The sequence below is a fragment of the Phaenicophaeus curvirostris genome, chromosome 1 (assembly GCF_032191515.1).
Source record: "Phaenicophaeus curvirostris isolate KB17595 chromosome 1, BPBGC_Pcur_1.0, whole genome shotgun sequence".
NCBI classification, from domain to species: domain Eukaryota; kingdom Metazoa; phylum Chordata; class Aves; order Cuculiformes; family Cuculidae; genus Phaenicophaeus; species Phaenicophaeus curvirostris.
In genome coordinates, this window is record NC_091392.1 from 186,306,549 (window position 1) to 186,323,688 (window position 17,140).

The 17,140-nt window shown below is 41.8% G+C and overlaps 1 protein-coding gene across 1 annotated transcript in view; it reads right to left on the reverse strand.

The window, feature by feature from the left end:
- Positions 1-17,140, reverse strand: part of MTUS2 (microtubule associated scaffold protein 2) — a 738,607-nt gene that overhangs the window by 249,511 nt on the left and 471,956 nt on the right. The window lies entirely within an intron of this gene.

Below are 17,140 nucleotides of genomic sequence, written 5' to 3' on the forward strand. Positions count from 1 at the left end.
CTTTTGCTGCTGCAGGGGTATGCTGCTCGTTCAAATGTGGGAAGCTGCATTTCTCCTGCTCAGAAACATTTTGGGAGGCTGGTTTCAGTGACACATACAAAGTAACAGACATGGAATTGTTTGGGAGAAAACGTGCTGAATAAATGATATATCTTGGGTACAGCAGTAGATTATAATCTATGCTGGAATAACAAGAGTGTTGCAAAAGAAGCAGAGGAATCTAAAGGCCTTTTGCCCAGGAGCTACAAGTATTTAAAATCATCATCCAACGAGTTAAACCTTTCCTTCAAAACAGCCAGTTGTATTTCAGTATATAAATACAGTGCATTCCTCCAACTGAATAGAATAGTCAGAAAGCTTTGACCAAAGGTCCCCAATTAGCTTTCAGATATGATTTCACACTGCAAAATTTCAAGACATTGTGTGCAGAGAGCAGGTAGATCTTCTCTGGCGTAATGATGGTCCTTTGTGAAACGTGACAGCTAACTCCCTAATTAATCTATGAAATGTCAGAGTCTGCTGGTAGTAATTGGGCCTGACAGTTCAAGGGCTAATTAACTTCAAACCTTGCATTTTCTCTTGCTTCCTCCACAATTCTAGGTCATTTATTTGCTTTCTTTTTACATGATTTGTAATGTTCTGGAGTGTGTCTGTTCATACCTGCTTTTATGGGCATGAAGGTCACAACTAAAGGTATTAAACTGGGTCTGTTGCACCTTGTGAATCTTCCTGGAGTATCTTGACTTCACAGGAGAAGAAAGCTGCTGTAAGCAGGGGGTTGGTCCTCCCAGAGCAATTCACTGGGGGAGATGCTGGCTGCAGCCTCCTGGGGCCTCTGGTTTACTGGGAGGTACCTGCAGTGTCCAGGAGCAGGGAGCACGCAGTGTTCCTGAGGCCAGGCATCCTACAGAGCAGAGTGGAGCAGAACCAGTGTCATTTATCATCATCACCATCCCAGCAAGACAGAAGGGAGCAGTTTTATGGGCCCCATAGCACTGCAGTTTCACTGCTCAACTTTATGTGAGCAGCATTTGGTGTTGTACGACCTACTGTCTCAGTAAGCCTCTGCTGGTCTCCTGCATCAGATCTCCTCAGGCTGGCATCTCATTTGTCTTTCTTCTCTGCAGTCTTGTTTGATCCTGGGCTGAAAAAAAGATGAAGGACTTTTGCAGTAGAGGCTCCAAATCCCACCCCTGCTGCCTGTACCCATGTTGAATGACCTTGTGGCTATTACTAGAAATGCATAAAAAGCCTTTTCTTTGGTTGACAGGCTCAGCCTCTGGTCATGCACGGATACAGAGCATGTCTTTGTGAGAGCAGTGTGTGCATAGACTCCTAAGCTTACCCCTGCATCTCTTTGGTTTCCACATGGCCAGTTTAAAAGGATGAGTGAGGCAAAGAGCTATTTGGGAGGCATTCCCCACAGGCATACCTGTGCCAGGAGCTGCAGGGCTGCCTTCAGGCTCTCCAGTAGCAGGAGCCCAGTAGTGGGAAAAGGGTGCTGCACCAGCCCCTGACCTCCATCGGCACTGAATGGATCCCTGCTGGACCATGGAGACAGGGCAGCAACATCCCTCCCACTGCTGGTGGGGTGCAGTGGAGACAGAATTCGTATATGTCAAATGATTTCACGCCCTTCCGTGCCTTTGGCATAGCTGTGCTGAGTACACTTGCCCTCAGTGTAAGAGAGCATATGAAAGAAGGGAAGGAGAAATTATTAAATTGTGAATTATTTAAGGGTAAGGGATGGTTTCTATCTGCCCAGGTCTGAGCACAAGAAAGCTGTGGTTCACATCTCTGGGTGACTGAAGTTAAATCATAGCAGTGGCCATCTCCCATTCAGCTATTAGCTTTAGACACACACAGCTCATACCTAACCAGAAGGATCATCATCTGCTCTGGAGAGCAGGGGATGGAAAACCTGTATCTGATTTCTTCACTCTTTTTTTAAATCCTCATTTCCTCTCAGCTAGAGCTTTCTTACAGCTGGTGTATAACCCTCTCCAGACAACATCTAATCTGTCTGTCACAGATGTATCGAGACGTCCCTTGAGTGTTCCTAGTGATGACTGACAACTGTCATTAAGTGCTACTCCTCAAATGACAAGGCTCATTTCGTTAACAGGATTGCATAGATTCAGCCTGCAGTCTTGGAAAGGGGAAAAAAATGCCATATGTTCACACAGGATTTATATAATGACTCCTTTTACAATCCCTGTCATTTAATAGCCCAACAAAATTAAGAAAATATGATGAAACTAGCCTTATATTTAATATATATTTTTATTGGTTGGTTTTTAAGTATTCTGTCAAAGAGAAGAGTGTTTGATCTTATTCAGGCTCTTTTCTTTGACTAAATGTTATCCAAGTCACTGCAAATTGTCTGAGCCTACAAAGCAGAGGTGAAGCCTCAATGAAGAAGACATTTCTGAAAAGTTACTATCTTACGGTAAAGTGGGGGTGGCAATGAAAAGCAAATATAATGAACCAGAGAGCAAATGGCAGCTTTCCACATAGACATTGCAATATTTCCTCTGCAGTTATGGCTCGTTTTATTTACACTCTTCCAGGAAGGGCATAAGAAAGCACTATTAATTTCAGTCTTTCCTGGTCTCCTTCCCATCCTGTGTTGAACGATGCCGTGATGACAACAGTTCAACACTGCCATCTAAAAACCAGCTCTGCTAAGAATTAAATTACTTATTCAAGTCAGGGGTTCATCAGACACAGGAGTCCAATGTCAGAAGTAATAAGTCTTTTGTTCAGGCTAGAAAGGTTCCAGAAGTGTAAGGAAATCACCTCTGCTGGCTTCCCTTCCTCAGTGTTGCAAACAAGGCACACAGTGAAATGGCAGGAGCTGGTGATGCTAAAAGAGAGGTAATTACCTTGAGCAAAGAGCCTGGAGCTTCTTGCCTGTGTTTGCATGGCTGAAGCTTACATGTCTCCTTGCTTCTGTCTAAGATCCTACACCCCCTTGCCCTGGCTACCCTACTCTGTCAGCCAGGACAGCTTGGAGCCTCCTTTGTATGGAGCCTCCTTAAATGGTTGGACTCGATGATCCTGTCAATCTTTTCCAACCTAATGTTTCTGTGATTCTGTAATGGAGCAACCCCACATTGGGTGCTTTCATGCAGCACCTCAGTATGTCAATGCTTTTCTGCCTTGAGGCTCTATACACTTCCTCTATGCACAAACTCTACCATATACAAAGATAAAAGTCAAGTGAGGACCATTTCTTTATGAAGATGTTGATATTGGGACAGGATGCTCCTGGAGTAAAAAAAAGTAATTTGTTTTCCTTAGTGAAGTTCAGCTCTGACACGGGCAGGGAATCAATCCAAAGCAAGTAGGTACTTCCAGCAGCTGAGATTACTGCCCCAGTAATTTTGTAGGCCTTTAGGATCATTTTCTTGCTGACTTTGTGTGAAATACTGGGCACATTAAACCAGCATTCACCTTTGGGTTTAGCCCAATCCTTCTTCTGAATGTAGTTGTTTCTCCCCTTCTTGTCACTGATGTATTAGGAGGAATCGGGAAAGATGAAGGTAACTGGGCTCCTGGTTACAGGCATGAAACCTGGCACATCAGCGAAGTCCATCCAGGTAGAGATAATCACGCTTTGAGTTGACTGTCAATAAATCAAGCAAACCAATGGTGTTTTCATGAGACAACTTCACATGCTCTGGAAATAACCAGGGGGGAGAGCAGCTACTTGTGGTAATGTCTCTAGCAAGCATTGTGCCTCCAGGGATTTGTATCTGGGTACTGCCACTTCTTCATTTTTTGCTCTCCATCAAATACATGACTTTTGTAGCATCCACAAGCAGAGACAGATGATTTTCATTGTTCTTTAAAAGCTGGAGGAGAGCAGTAGTATGCAGCAGTGAGTGGGAGTGGTAATATTTGCTCTGACCGCTGCTGCCTTCTCTGAGTTACTGAGCATCCCCGAAGGACTGTAGGAATAGCAATGGACCTTCTGCTGCTGTCTCCATAGAGAGGAATGGTTTTGCAACTTACCTTTTGGCATATGGAAATCCCAGCATCACTTGTAGTTTTGTGCACTCACTTTCTAGCAAGGGGCTCAGGCACTGAGCTTTTTCCTGACTCCAAAATAGATTTGTCCTTTCCTTTTCCTCCTGCACTCCAAGGACAAACCTGAGGGTAACCAGAGAAAGCTTTCTCCTTTCCAAGCCAGAAGCCATTCAGGGATGGTTGTAGGAGCCAAAGCCAACATCTGTCTTCTCTGGGTGTGAAATGTGGGGTTCAACATCAAGGAGAAAACCCTTATGGGTTCCTGTGCCTGAGTCTCCTTACAAAATTATTACATGTTCTGCTTTGTGTGTGTTTAGATTTTTAAAATGCATAAGCACTTTCTGGTTTCAAAGTGACAGGCAGTAAATACACTTGTACCAGAAGTGGCTTTTGAGTGTTTCTTCTTGCCTTTATTTTTGAGCAGTGCATTTTAGCTCCTGTATAAGGAAACACTGCCAGCTTCCCTGCATAGGATACACAACCTACCTGGGGCTCTGTGCCACTGCCTTTCCACTGGCTGCACTGTGTATAGATGAGACCATTATTTCCATGATGTGCAAGTAAAAACACATTGATAGCGTGGGCGTTCCCAGTGATTATTAGTGGAAAGGTTAGGCATGGAACCCTTGTTGAGGTATCACTGTGCACTAGCAAGGACAGCTTTGCTACTGTGCTCAAAGTGGTTTGTTGGTTTAGGAACAGTAAAGTGTTTTGTTGTTCTAATATTATGAAGGTTGTTTTATTCCCATGTATCGGCCAAAATCACTTGAGCTCTCTTGTTCTCAGCCCGAGGCTCCTCGTTGCTCAGTGTGCAGCTGGAGGGGGTATTTTTCCTTTTCTTGTATATCAGCAGAACAGGAATGTTCTGGCAGCACAAATACTACAGTACCACATCTCAGTTGAGAGGCAACCACTTTTTAAAATTGATCTGGCATGACATGAAGTGCTTTTTTTTTTTTGGAAAAGGAAAGATAGACTCTGTTGGGGGACCCGGAGCCACTCAGTTTGTCTTGATTAAAAATTTAAGGTTGAGATTCCTATCACCTAAATTTATCTTTTCAGGAGTCAGGCATCTGACCGAAGTTAGCCGTGTTGGCTGCTGATTTGATCAGAGTAGAGATGGGTTGCCAAAATATGGTTCTCCTCTCTGAAGACAGCTGCCTGTGTGATTTGAGATGACTTGCCCTCTGCTCTTGCTTTTCTTTGCAGTTCATTTGAATCTCAAGATAAACACCAACATTTTGGATAGCTTTGAGGGGAATCCATTCATGAGTGTTCGAAGACTTCTCTCCAAATTGAGGGACTGATATTCTCTTCATGAGATTATGTTGTTGAGGTAGGTTTTATTGACCAGTATGCTTGCAAGAAATGTGAAACCTGTTAAGAAATAAACAGATGGGATTTTCTTCTGGTTTGATTTGTATGGGTTTTTCTCAAATGTATGTCAGTATTTTCCAGGGGAGGTTTTTGATCTGATACAGGCTTGTATGTCAGAAAAGGTTTGTACTGACTGCAGAAAACAGAATTATGGTTCCCCTCAGGGAAGAGGAGGTGGTCACAGAGCTGAGAGCAGGAGGGTAAAAGAATAGGGCTCTTGGCGTCTCCTCTCCCATTTGCTAATGAAACAAGCCTACCCAAACTTAATTTGGTAGATCAACAAAAGAAGTTATCCCTGCAGAGCTGGAAACAAGCTTCGTTATGCCATGTCTTTAAAATTGCCAACAAGTCTCTACAGGACCTAATTTAACACATTCATTTGCTCACAAAAGTGTTTGGAGAACAACAAACCCATCCAGCACAAGGAAAAAGAAACTCCCTATTCCGATACTTTATCAAGCTAAACCAATCATAAAAGTAACTCTATCCTTTTCTGCTTTATTTTGTGTATGTATATCTCATTCTGTAGAATGAGTAAGAGCATCCATAAAACTTCCCTTTGGCCCCAGAGTGTTTTGGACTCTTAACTAAAACATCACAAATGCTCTTCAGCAGAAGAGCCCACTAAATATTCCAATTACTTCTATAACAACCCAAAATGCCATGAGGGATGAGCAGCAGGTAACAGCACTCGTAGGTAGGGGATTTGGTAGAAAAGAAACTTTTACTCATGTACACACATACATGTACTTCTACAAACATATATTTCAATATATATATTTTGCTATATTCACCTATTTGTTTGGTACTTTTCTTTGGCTCCTTCATAAGTATGTGTGAAAAATAATTTTCCAGAAGAAGTAAAGAAAGACTATAAGAACAGAAGTCAGTAATGAAGAGATAGAGGCAGACTCTGCTCACTGCATAATGGGAACAAAATATTCAGGACAAGATTAAACACATGCTGCCCAAACTATTCAGCTACTTATTCATCAACCTGTAAAACATCATGTCAAATCCTGTTACATTAATTGGAAAATATTTTTGAAATGGGAAGATCACTCACACCTTTTCCATTTTTTCTAATAATTTCTGATTCTACAGATATCTTGTCTCTGCCATGATTCTAAGTGCTTATTTATATTTGCTAGCATGTAAGTCCATTTTAAGAAATCACCTGTCTTTAGATTAGAGGGTTGAAAGGCTTAAATGCCAAGGAAATCAGCACATTCATTTATTTGTCAACATTCCCTGATACAGCAGTCCTGTGCTGCATCATCGGGATGCTCATTACCGAGAAGGAATGGCGTTGCAGTCAGTGAAATGAAACTGAATCTAACAATGCATGCCAGCAGCAATAAAAAAATTACTTTGCAAAACAATTTATACGCAAACAGTTTCAATTGTTTGTTTCCTCAAACCAGCAGTGTCTGATGTTGCACGCTTTTCCTCCTTGGTACCCTTGACAGAAGTAGCTATAGGCTGTTGTTTATTTAAGGGATCAACTGCAGAAAAGGAAAAACAAATGTGGAAAAGAAAAAAGCTTGCCTCTTTGCATTTAAACGCTGAAATTCTACAAAATATTGCCAGTGGCTTAGAAAATACCGAAAAGGCAGTGGTCACTCTCATGGGTTCATGTGTCATTTCAGGAGGGCAAACGCTGTTGCCATGGCTAACCATCCAGGGAAGTGATGGTTTGGGGCTGGTAGCACTATGGCAAACACAGGATACTCAACTCTGAGCTAATCTTTCAACTCTGTAACTGTATTTGTATATGGTAGGTAAGGACTAAGCCAAAACCAGACAAAAGAACAGCTGTGTTTTATTGAGATTGCATTGCATAAGTCCCCAAGTCTATTAATTGTTTAGCCACGTGTTTCTCTTTATTGCTCCTCTCCATCCTGCAGGTTGCAAGGTACTGTAGCTTAATACTCCTGCATTTCCATGCTTAGATGTTTTTCTCATGTCTTTTCTAACTTGTCTCATATTTGCAACATTCTAGGCTTGGATGTGATTAAGAACCACCAGATGGTATTACTGGGGATGGTTTTGCTGATCTTATTTAAACTGACTTATTTAAGACCAGTTCCTTCCTGAAGAAATGTTTATGGCCAAGCATGACACATTGCCAGTCTCACTCATGGAGAGGCTGACGGGTAAGGTCTATTTTGTCTAAATGAGTTTTTTTTTTCAAGACTGTTGTGTGTATTCTGCCTGTTGGTTACATCTATGCAAGAAACCATCCAGGAGCCTTGTAAATCCAAAATCAATCTATGGATTTTTCCTATATTATTAAATTTTCTGAGATCCTAGAAAGAATTGTGAAGGTCTGCTACTCTGGGGAGCTGGAAAAGTCAAAGCAGCATGCGAGCTCTGCTGGATCACTGACAGCCTACAGAAATATGCTGCTTTGAAAATTAGTTCTTTGTCAAAAGGTTTGCGGGCATATATTGCCTGCAAAAGCTGAAATGGAAATGCATTTTTTTGTTTCATCATGCTACACACAGTAATCAGGAATAGAACAATTCACTCTGATGACAGTTTTCGTTCTTTTTCTTTTAACAAAAAAAGCCCCAAACTGAATAGCTTTTTGTTTTTCAGTACTTGCCTTGTTCCTCTACTCTAATGTTCAGCTTTAGCCTGCTTTTTCAACTGCCACTTACACACATTCTAAAGCACAGGAAAATTAGTTCTTCATACAAAAGGGAAGAGGTGTTTCATAAATAAGAAAAAGCGGGAGTTCACTTTTACTGCAGTAATTTGTCAGAGAAAGAGCAGGGAAAGTGAACAAGATCTTTGTTTGGTGGCGTTTTTAACCCTCTTGGAAGTACTCTAATATCCCATGTAACCAGTCTCTGTTTAAGAACCACCCCTTGTTGCATCTACAAAGAAATCCGCAATAGTGAACTAGAAGGAATACACATTACATGCCCTATAGAAACGATGAAGAAAAAGAAATCTAGACATGTTTTCTCCAAGCTTTCCTGACCTCTTCTTGTTCTACTTCATCAAGCCTTTCACGATCAGCTCCCTCACTGTGTCCTCAATGTCCTATATAAGGATCCTTCTGGAAAAGTTAAAGGTTTTCAGACCTAATGCAATACTCGGCTGCGCAGTGGGATCATATGGTTTAATAGCAGCCAGGCAGTGCCCCAGGGACTTGACGTCACAGACACCAAAGTACATGCTGTGATCACCAAGTAGCCTCGTTTAACAGAACAGACAGCCTATAACCTTCTCACCTTTCTCAGGAGAGCCCTGAGGTGTTTTAAGTGATGCCATGATTGTAACACTTCCAAAGTTACTTCATCATTCGCTTCCAAAGTTACTTCATCATTCATGTTTGAAAACTGAGCTAATTATGGGACAATAGCAAGTTTTGTGCTGCAAAGGAAACCAAAGAAGAACATTTTATTGCCTTGAGGTGATTATTATTTAAGCCTTGATCCTGCCAAAGTTTATGCACCTGCTTGAGTACGTAACTAGCTCTGCTTGCTGTTAAGTAACTAATTCAGCCTGTGCCCATTGACTCCAGTCAGTACTGCTTTCATGCTGAAGGTTCTGCATTAAATGTTTGCAGCATCCCTGACATTAGATCTCAGAACTTTGGAGCATGAACAGTGCCAGAGTCTGGGTGGGTTGGTACAGAACAGCCCTAAGCAACAAATCATTGTTAACTTTCCAGGTAAGCAGTGTATGGAGCTGGAAACATTGTATTGGTGAAGTGGAAAAGATTAGAGAGAGGTTCGCTGTAGTTATCTTCAGCTGTATGAAAATTAAACATCTAGTCTAAACTAATTTTAATAGTCTGTATAGAACAGTTAAGTGTATTATCTAAGATATCAAGGAGGTGGACTTACCTTACTCCACTGATGACAGATGGAGGGAGACCAGTAGCTTAGATAAGACATCCAATATTTTTAGATAACTAAATTTGAATAAGTTAAGTCTCATCCTTGGTGTCTGATAGAGGAAAATGTAGCATAAGTTTTTGTACATGGACAAACATTTACATCCTTGCATCTCATTTATTTATTGTGCCTGCAGCTAGCACCCAAGACACCAGCCCCTTGCCAATGACAAATGCAATGTAAGCGAGTAGTGAGACTGATGTCTGAAAAATTCACCTTTCATTCAACTTTAGACTAAAATAATTTTAATAAATTCATAAAACCAAAATTAATAAAATCTAATAAAAGTCCTTCAGTTCAACAGCAACTACACATACATACAAGTTGCTAAGCCACTATCCATCGTATTTGAGAAGTTGTTACAGTCCAGTGATGTTCCCACTGACTGGAAAAGGAGAAATGTAACTCCCATTTTTTAAAAAGCTAAAAAATGAAAATCCAGGGAACTACGGACCGGTCAGTCTTACTCCTGTGCTTGGCAATATCATGGAGCAGATCCTCCTGGAAAATATGCTGAGGAACATGGAAAATAAGGAGGTGATTAGTGACAGCCAACACGGCTTCACTAAGGGTGAATTGTGCCCAACAAATCTTTCTGTGATGGGGCTACAGTCTTGGTAGACAAAGGCAGAGTAACTGACATCATCTACCTGGACTTGAATAAAGCACTCGACACTGTGCCACACAACATTCTTTTCTCTAAATTGGAGAGACATGGATTTGATGGATGGACCACTTTGTGGACGAGTAATTGGCTAGATGGTCGCACTCGAAAAATTGTGGTCAACAGCACAATGCCCAAGTGCAGGCCAGTGATGTGTGGTGCTCTGCAGATGAGACTGGTGGTGTTTAACATCTCTGTCAGAGACAGGGACTGTGGGATTGATGGCACTGTCAGCAGGTTTACAGACGACACCAAGTTGTGTGGCGTGGTCAACACTCCAAAGGGACAGGATGCCATCCAGAGGAATCTTCACAGACTTGAGAGGTGGGCTTGTGTGAACCTCATGAAGTTCAATAAGGCGAAGTGACAGGTCCTGCTTTTGGGTCAGGGCAGTCCAAAACACAAATACAGGCTGGGTAGAGAATGGATTGAAAGTAGCCCTGAAGGGAAGGACTTTGGGTTACTGGTAGATCAGAAGCTCAACGTGAGTTGGCAATGCATGTTTGCAGCCCAGAAAGACAACTGTATCCTGAGCTGCATCAAAAGAAGTGTGGCCAGCAGGTCGAGGGAGGTGAGTCTCCCCCTCTACTCTGCTCTGCTGAGATCTCACCTGGAGTACTGTATCTGGCTCTGGAGTCCACAGCTTAGAAGGACATGTATCTGTTAGAACAAGTCCAGAGGAGGGCCACAAAGATGATCAGAGGGCTGGAGCACCTCCCATATGAGGACAGGCTAAGAGGGTTGGGCTTGTTTAGCCTAGGGAAAAGAAGGCTCCAGAGAGACATTCCAGTACCTAAAGGGGGCTTACAGGAAAACTGGGGAGGGTCTCTTTATCAGGGAGCACAGTAATAGGATGAGAAAAATTGAATTTAAGCTGAAGGAGGGGAGATTTAGGTTAGATATGAGGAAGAAATTTTTTATTGTGAAGGTGGTGAGGCATGGGAATAGGTTTCCCAGAGAAGCTGTGGCTGCCCCATCCCTGGAGGTGTTCAAGGCCAGGCTGGGTGAGGCTTTGAGGAACTTGATCCGGTGGAAGGTGTCCCTGCCTGTTGCAGGGGTTTTGGAACTGGGTAATGTTTGAGGTCCCTTCCAACCCAAACCATTCTATGACTGCATGATTCTATTATATAACAAATTCAAATGTGCTAAAATCTGTCCAGTCAGTCTTTTGGATGCTGTTGCTTTCTTGCTGTCTCTAGCAAGACTCTTGCCGCCAGTAAACCAATTAGATGTTGTGTAGTGTTGGCTGTTTTGGGAGCAATTGCCTATAACACACAAACAGCCATTACTGTCCATGTAGGCCTTGGGACTGCAATGAGAAAGGGAGGCTAGAATTAAATCAGGCCCTCTTGGGTTTTATGGTCACAATGGTCAAAAGTGAAAATAGAGATAAAAATCAGTCCCAACAACAGCAGCTTTCAGGACCCAGGTGACTGTGAGCTTGGAAGTAACATGGAATTCAGGCCTCAGTTAATTTGTCCAGTCCTTTTCTCACCTTATTATAGACCAGGAATAATGCAGATTACATCAACGGAGTCAAACTCATAAAAAAACAATGTAAGATCTCAATGCCAGAAGTCTCTCTGTTAAAAAAAAAAATCTATATGCAAGACTCCATTCCCCAGAGCTACTATTTTTCTGTATTTTTCCCTTTTAAATCTGGAAGAAAGGGGATCATTCAGCAAAACAAAAAGCAGTTATTCAGTGTTTCATATACTGACAACATTCATCCTCAGGAAGTCTTTGTTGATTGTGCCTTGCATGTATAGTAATAAATTAAAAGAAACACAAAACTGTGGTGTCTCCATATCCTATAGATGACATGGGACTATTGTCCTGTTATGTTTAAACAATGCGCCACCACTCATGGAGAATCTCCCCAACAACAGTAACCAGTTACCAGAGGTCACACAACTTCTTTAACCAATTAAAAATAGCATTTCTGGACACTGCTTCATTCAGATATTGTTTCTAGTTTGGAGACTAATGAGCGATAGTAAATAGCACAGATGAAATGTTGCATTACATTTACAGAATGTATGTAAACCACAATTATCTCAGTAGAAATTCTGAGAAGTGGTTTTGTTTCAGTTCAAGTAGCATACAATCAAATTTGGGTGTAATCTATCTGAGTGCTACAGTTAACTTAAAAAATGTTCAGAGAATTAATATGCGTGTGCGTGTACAGATTTAGAGCCTATATAAACGGGCTTATGAATATATATGCATGTAAGTAACAGCCTTAAATTACAGACATGAGATCCTTAAATAAAAAACCTGAAGGGTTCTAACATAGTGTAGGTAACAGAAAAAAGAATCAAACAAGCAAGAACGATTTCTTACCTCAATTCAGTATTTTTAGTATTAATTTTATAAATACCAAATATGAGCTATAATGGGGTCTCCCTAATGTTTAGCTTCCCACTGGAGATCCTTACAGTATATATATATGTATATATATATAAAAATGTGTGTGTATTTATATAGATATATGAAACTAGCTGCCTGATAATGTAAAAAATAACCTGCTGTAGTCAGCAGGACAGAGAGATGATGAAACGCAGCCCGTACTCCAGGGTCCCTGCTGAGTTTGGCTCTATGTAGTTAATAGGCTACACTCAGCCTGGGGCTGCAGCAGCTCCTGTAAGGCATAAATGAAGGCTGGGATCCTGGCAGCAGCACCAACAAGCAATCTGAGCTTTAACTCTCATGTTTAACTGTTTCACAAAGCCGTTTTCCTTCTACGTCCTCGGTCAAACTGAGAGTGAATTTTGGTGCTTTTTTTACAGTCCCCTTGCAAATATTAACAATATATTTTTCTTTAATTATTTTCTAGATAATTTCTTCTGTAATGTTGTGTTTTGCAACAGCTGTTCCCCAGAGTCACAGATTCTTGTTCCTTTTTCTGCAGAACTGTCATTTAATTTGATATGGCAGTGTGGAGGATTTTCAAACTTGCTCTTCTCTGGAAAATTTTAATAATTTTTTGCCACCACAACCCTTATGACCAGTTGTATAGGAATATTTCATTTCCATATATTTGACTTCCTGATATTAAAGAGCATTTTACTGCTATGTTTTGCAAATCCTTTGCTAAATTGAAGCTTTAAGTTCAGGGCTTGAGTGTTATTTCAGTGCTTCCCCTAGTTCCACCTTGTTGTCAGGAAGCTGATCCAGGATGGTTTCTTCTCTGCTAAAACGTCTCCTTCCTGCTTTTATCTATTAATAAAAAATGTAATGAACTTCTTCCAATTATTTTCAGGTAGGGTTTTTTTCTGTATAGACTGGACAGAGGTAGCTGTTAATTCCTAGGTTTATGAATAGTTAAACCACCTCAAGGAAGTCGGTGACTTAAGCACTCTGTAAAATAGACTCAAGGGCTTATTGTTCTCACTGGTGTTAGTCTTACCTTCTCCCTCTACCACCTTTGTACCCTCTTCTGTCAATTTTCACGCTTGCCCTTAGGAGTTTCCCGACAAAATTTATGATATCAGTAACTGTAACATCACCGTCGCATCTCTGCTGCACCTATGATACGGGCAGAGCACGGTTCCTGCTTGGTTCAGCTGCATCAGGAAGGTTGGGAATAACCTCTGGCAGGTGGTATCACTTGATTGTTTCCTGTCATCTGGTGTTTTACACAGGTGCTTGGGGCATTCAGGAGCATGACACAAGTTATTTCAAGTAGCTGGGCTTTTTTATTTTCCAGTAAGATAGGTCTGATGAGTAACTTTAAAAATAACGAAATAAAACATGATTCTGGACAGTGGTGAGTATTATAAATTCTGCAAAACCACAGAGGTCCTTTTGTTGCATCCCTGCTGGCTTTGAGGCAGGTGAGGACCACTAAAGGTTATTCCCAGAAGTCTGCTCGGCATCAGCAGACAGTAGGACACACATGTTGGTTTGCCTTAACACGGGCTCAGCAAACAAGTGAAAATCAATGTCTTTCCAAAGGGAAAGGAATCAGTTCAGTACAAAAAATATCAGAAAACACAAAATCTGAGGTTTTCCAGCAGGCAGCGCTAGAAACTGACAGTGCATGGGAGCAGGGAGCAGGCAGCAAGCTTGCTGCAGGATCTGGTCCTCGTTTACAGTGCAGCTTTCTGCCTCAACGCTCCCTTGCAAGGGGTTAGAATTCAACAGGACCAAGTTGCACTGAATTCAACGCAAACTTAGCTCTGTAAGAGTTAAAAAGGATAGCCACATGTTTCTACAAAGGTATTAAAAGTATCCTGTTGACTAGCCCAAAGTGTTCCTTGTTCAGCATCTTGCCTCTATGTCTGCCAGAGAGGAAAAGAATCCTGATCTGTCCCATGGCCAAACCTCAGAGAATTAAACCCTTTGTCTCAGGAGCCTTTTACCTTTGCAAGCTGCTCCAAAATGCTGGAGTGAAATCAGAAGCAATGGATGTTCTTACCTTAAAATAGATTTCATGGTGGTGTGTTGGCTTCTCCTGAAAATGCTCATGTTCCCAGCCTGCCTCGAAGGGAAAATGCTGGAGCACAGTACAGGGTGGAAAGCTTTTACTGTCAGACTTGGAGTGTAAGTTCGACATGGTCTCCAGCTCTAGCAATCACAACCATCGAGAGAGCGCTGCTCTTCTGAAAAACGGCACTCAGTCTTACACATTATCGATGGGTTATTCTGCCATTAAGACGATAAAGGACATGAAGTTTTGTGATTTAAGGCATAAACTATCCTCTCCGGCAACCCTGGCAGCAGAAGAAACTTAGCAAATAAGAAGATTATAATGCAAATGTCCATTGTGGATGCTTGTGTGTCTTTCTCCAAAGCATTTGATGTTGGCCACTGCTGGAGACAGGATATCGCATTGGCTGGACTACTAATCTGATTTAGAATAACAGAGCTTTTATCCCTATTAAGGACATCTCAGTAGAGAGTCAGGTTTCAACGAGTACTGATGGTCACAAAACATTAAAACTGCAGCCCAACCTGCCCATAGATACCTGGCACAATTGTTCTCACAGGGAATATGGCATGGCAAAATCCTACTTATTTACTCATGCCTGCCATATAATCTTTTCCAAATTAAGAGCATAATACCTGCTGCATACTTCATCATTTCCCCCCATAAACTGCCAAAGTAATGACTGATGAATGATTTTGTACCTGAACAACTAAATTCACATCACAGTTCTGCAAGGCAGACTTAATGGAAATCAGATCTGTGGTTCTGAGTATAGGATTAGGTCCTAAAAGTGGAGTAGTCTTTTAAGCTTTCTGTGTTACTAATAATTCTATTGAACAGCAGTTCCGTTTTTGTTTGATCCTTTGGTGTGGGAAAGATTTGTTTTCAGATATGTATGCCCATAGCACTTGCTCCGGGTTTAGCTGCCAGTTGATCCCAGACACAGCCTGCAGTTATGCTTTTGCAGGGTCCCTTGTTTCAGCTGACTACTGCTGACCACAACTCTCATTTCCTCTCTGGGTGGATGTGAAATGAATACTATCATAACAGCCTTTCTTAATGCAAGCCAAAGAGAAAAGATCTTTCTCTGTTTTATATTTGACCATGCTGCATTTCAAATACATGACCTCACATCCCTGAAACCGGTGGGGTTTATCCCTTTCATTACATATAGTACAACTTCTACCAGGATCATCATGCAGCACCTCTTCTTATTCATTCACCCAGCACACAGTCATCCTTAAGTGATTTCTAGCATGTGCCAGCTATCCTGGATCCTCCATTTGTTTGTGTTGTGTCATTATAGCTAAGAGCCAGTGGAAAAAGAATACGCAAATGTGATGTAAATGTCAGCCACAGAGTAAACCTGGTATTACGAACCTTTCAGGACAGAAGCTTTTGATACGTGCTTTTATGTGCAGCGCCTAAGACAGTGGATTTTGGCCTGCAGTCATAATTGTAGATTCAATAAAAAGTTAATTCTTCATGCCGTCTCTCGGACAGCACAGCTGCACGTCTGAGAAGCTAATCCTCAATTACAGAACACTCAGCAGAGAAGTTCACCAACCCAAGTGCATACATGAAATGGCAAGGACAGACCCCTGACTCCTCCTGTATTCCACTGCTTCATCAACACAAAGTGCATGATCCTTCCTTTTAACAGATTGTTAAACCAGATGCAAGAAAGCAACAACCATAGAATCATGCTGATTTAGGCCCGATGTCTTCTGCATTCTCTCCCAGGGTTGTATCCTATGGAGGAGCTTATCTTTATGAGCCACAGATAAGCTCATCCATCTACTAATTTAAAAGAACCATCTCCAATGCAGCAGAGGTGCCCTGCTGCTGTCTGCTTGCCTCACCGGCCCCTCATCCAGTTTGCCTGTGCTCGCTGCTATCCTTACTTGCCTGACACGCTTGAGCATATAAATTTCTTGATGCTCAGTTGAAGGGTATCTCCATTCACCCTGTGAGCTGCAAAGCATTACAAAACCCCACTGTCTGCCCTGACTCCTCGTAGCAGAGGAGGTGGGAATGGTCATGCACCTCAGCTGTCACAGCACAGCCAAGGACACAATTTTGAGTTACCACCAATGTAATTTTACATGAGAAATCAGCTGTTCATTGCAGGACCTGAAAAGCAGACACAATGCCTTTTCTCTTTCTTGAGAGTGCTAGCAGGGAAAGCATGGGCCCCCCTGATTTACCTTGAGATCACCTTGAATGCACAGCATGAAGGTCTGCAGGATGGCCTCAGAGCAGATCTCAAGAGCCTGTTCAAACTTAAGATGTTTTTCAGGGAAAAGCCCACACTACAGGGTTTAAGTACAAACTATATCTAGCAAGATCTATGTATAATTCTTCAGTCTGTCACTAAATTAGAAAGTCATATGTGACCAGGAATATGCTTTATTTGGGACAGAGAGACATGCTTCAGGGCTCAGTCCTTGGACCCTCATCTATGAGTATTATTACTCAGATGTTTTATGAAAGTGCAAAAAAAAACGGAAGAACGAGGAACCCTCACACTTCCTCTGTCCTCTCAAGGATACCCAATTGGACAAAACTAAGTGATGCTTCAACAATTTGCTATTATGCTCACAAACACAAGCCTTTTTATGCCATTGGTGGCTAGAAGACCTGACTGAGACTGGGGATGATGACATAAGGGTCAGTTATGTCCATGACCATGTCCAGCTGGATTTTGAGTATCTCCACAGACAG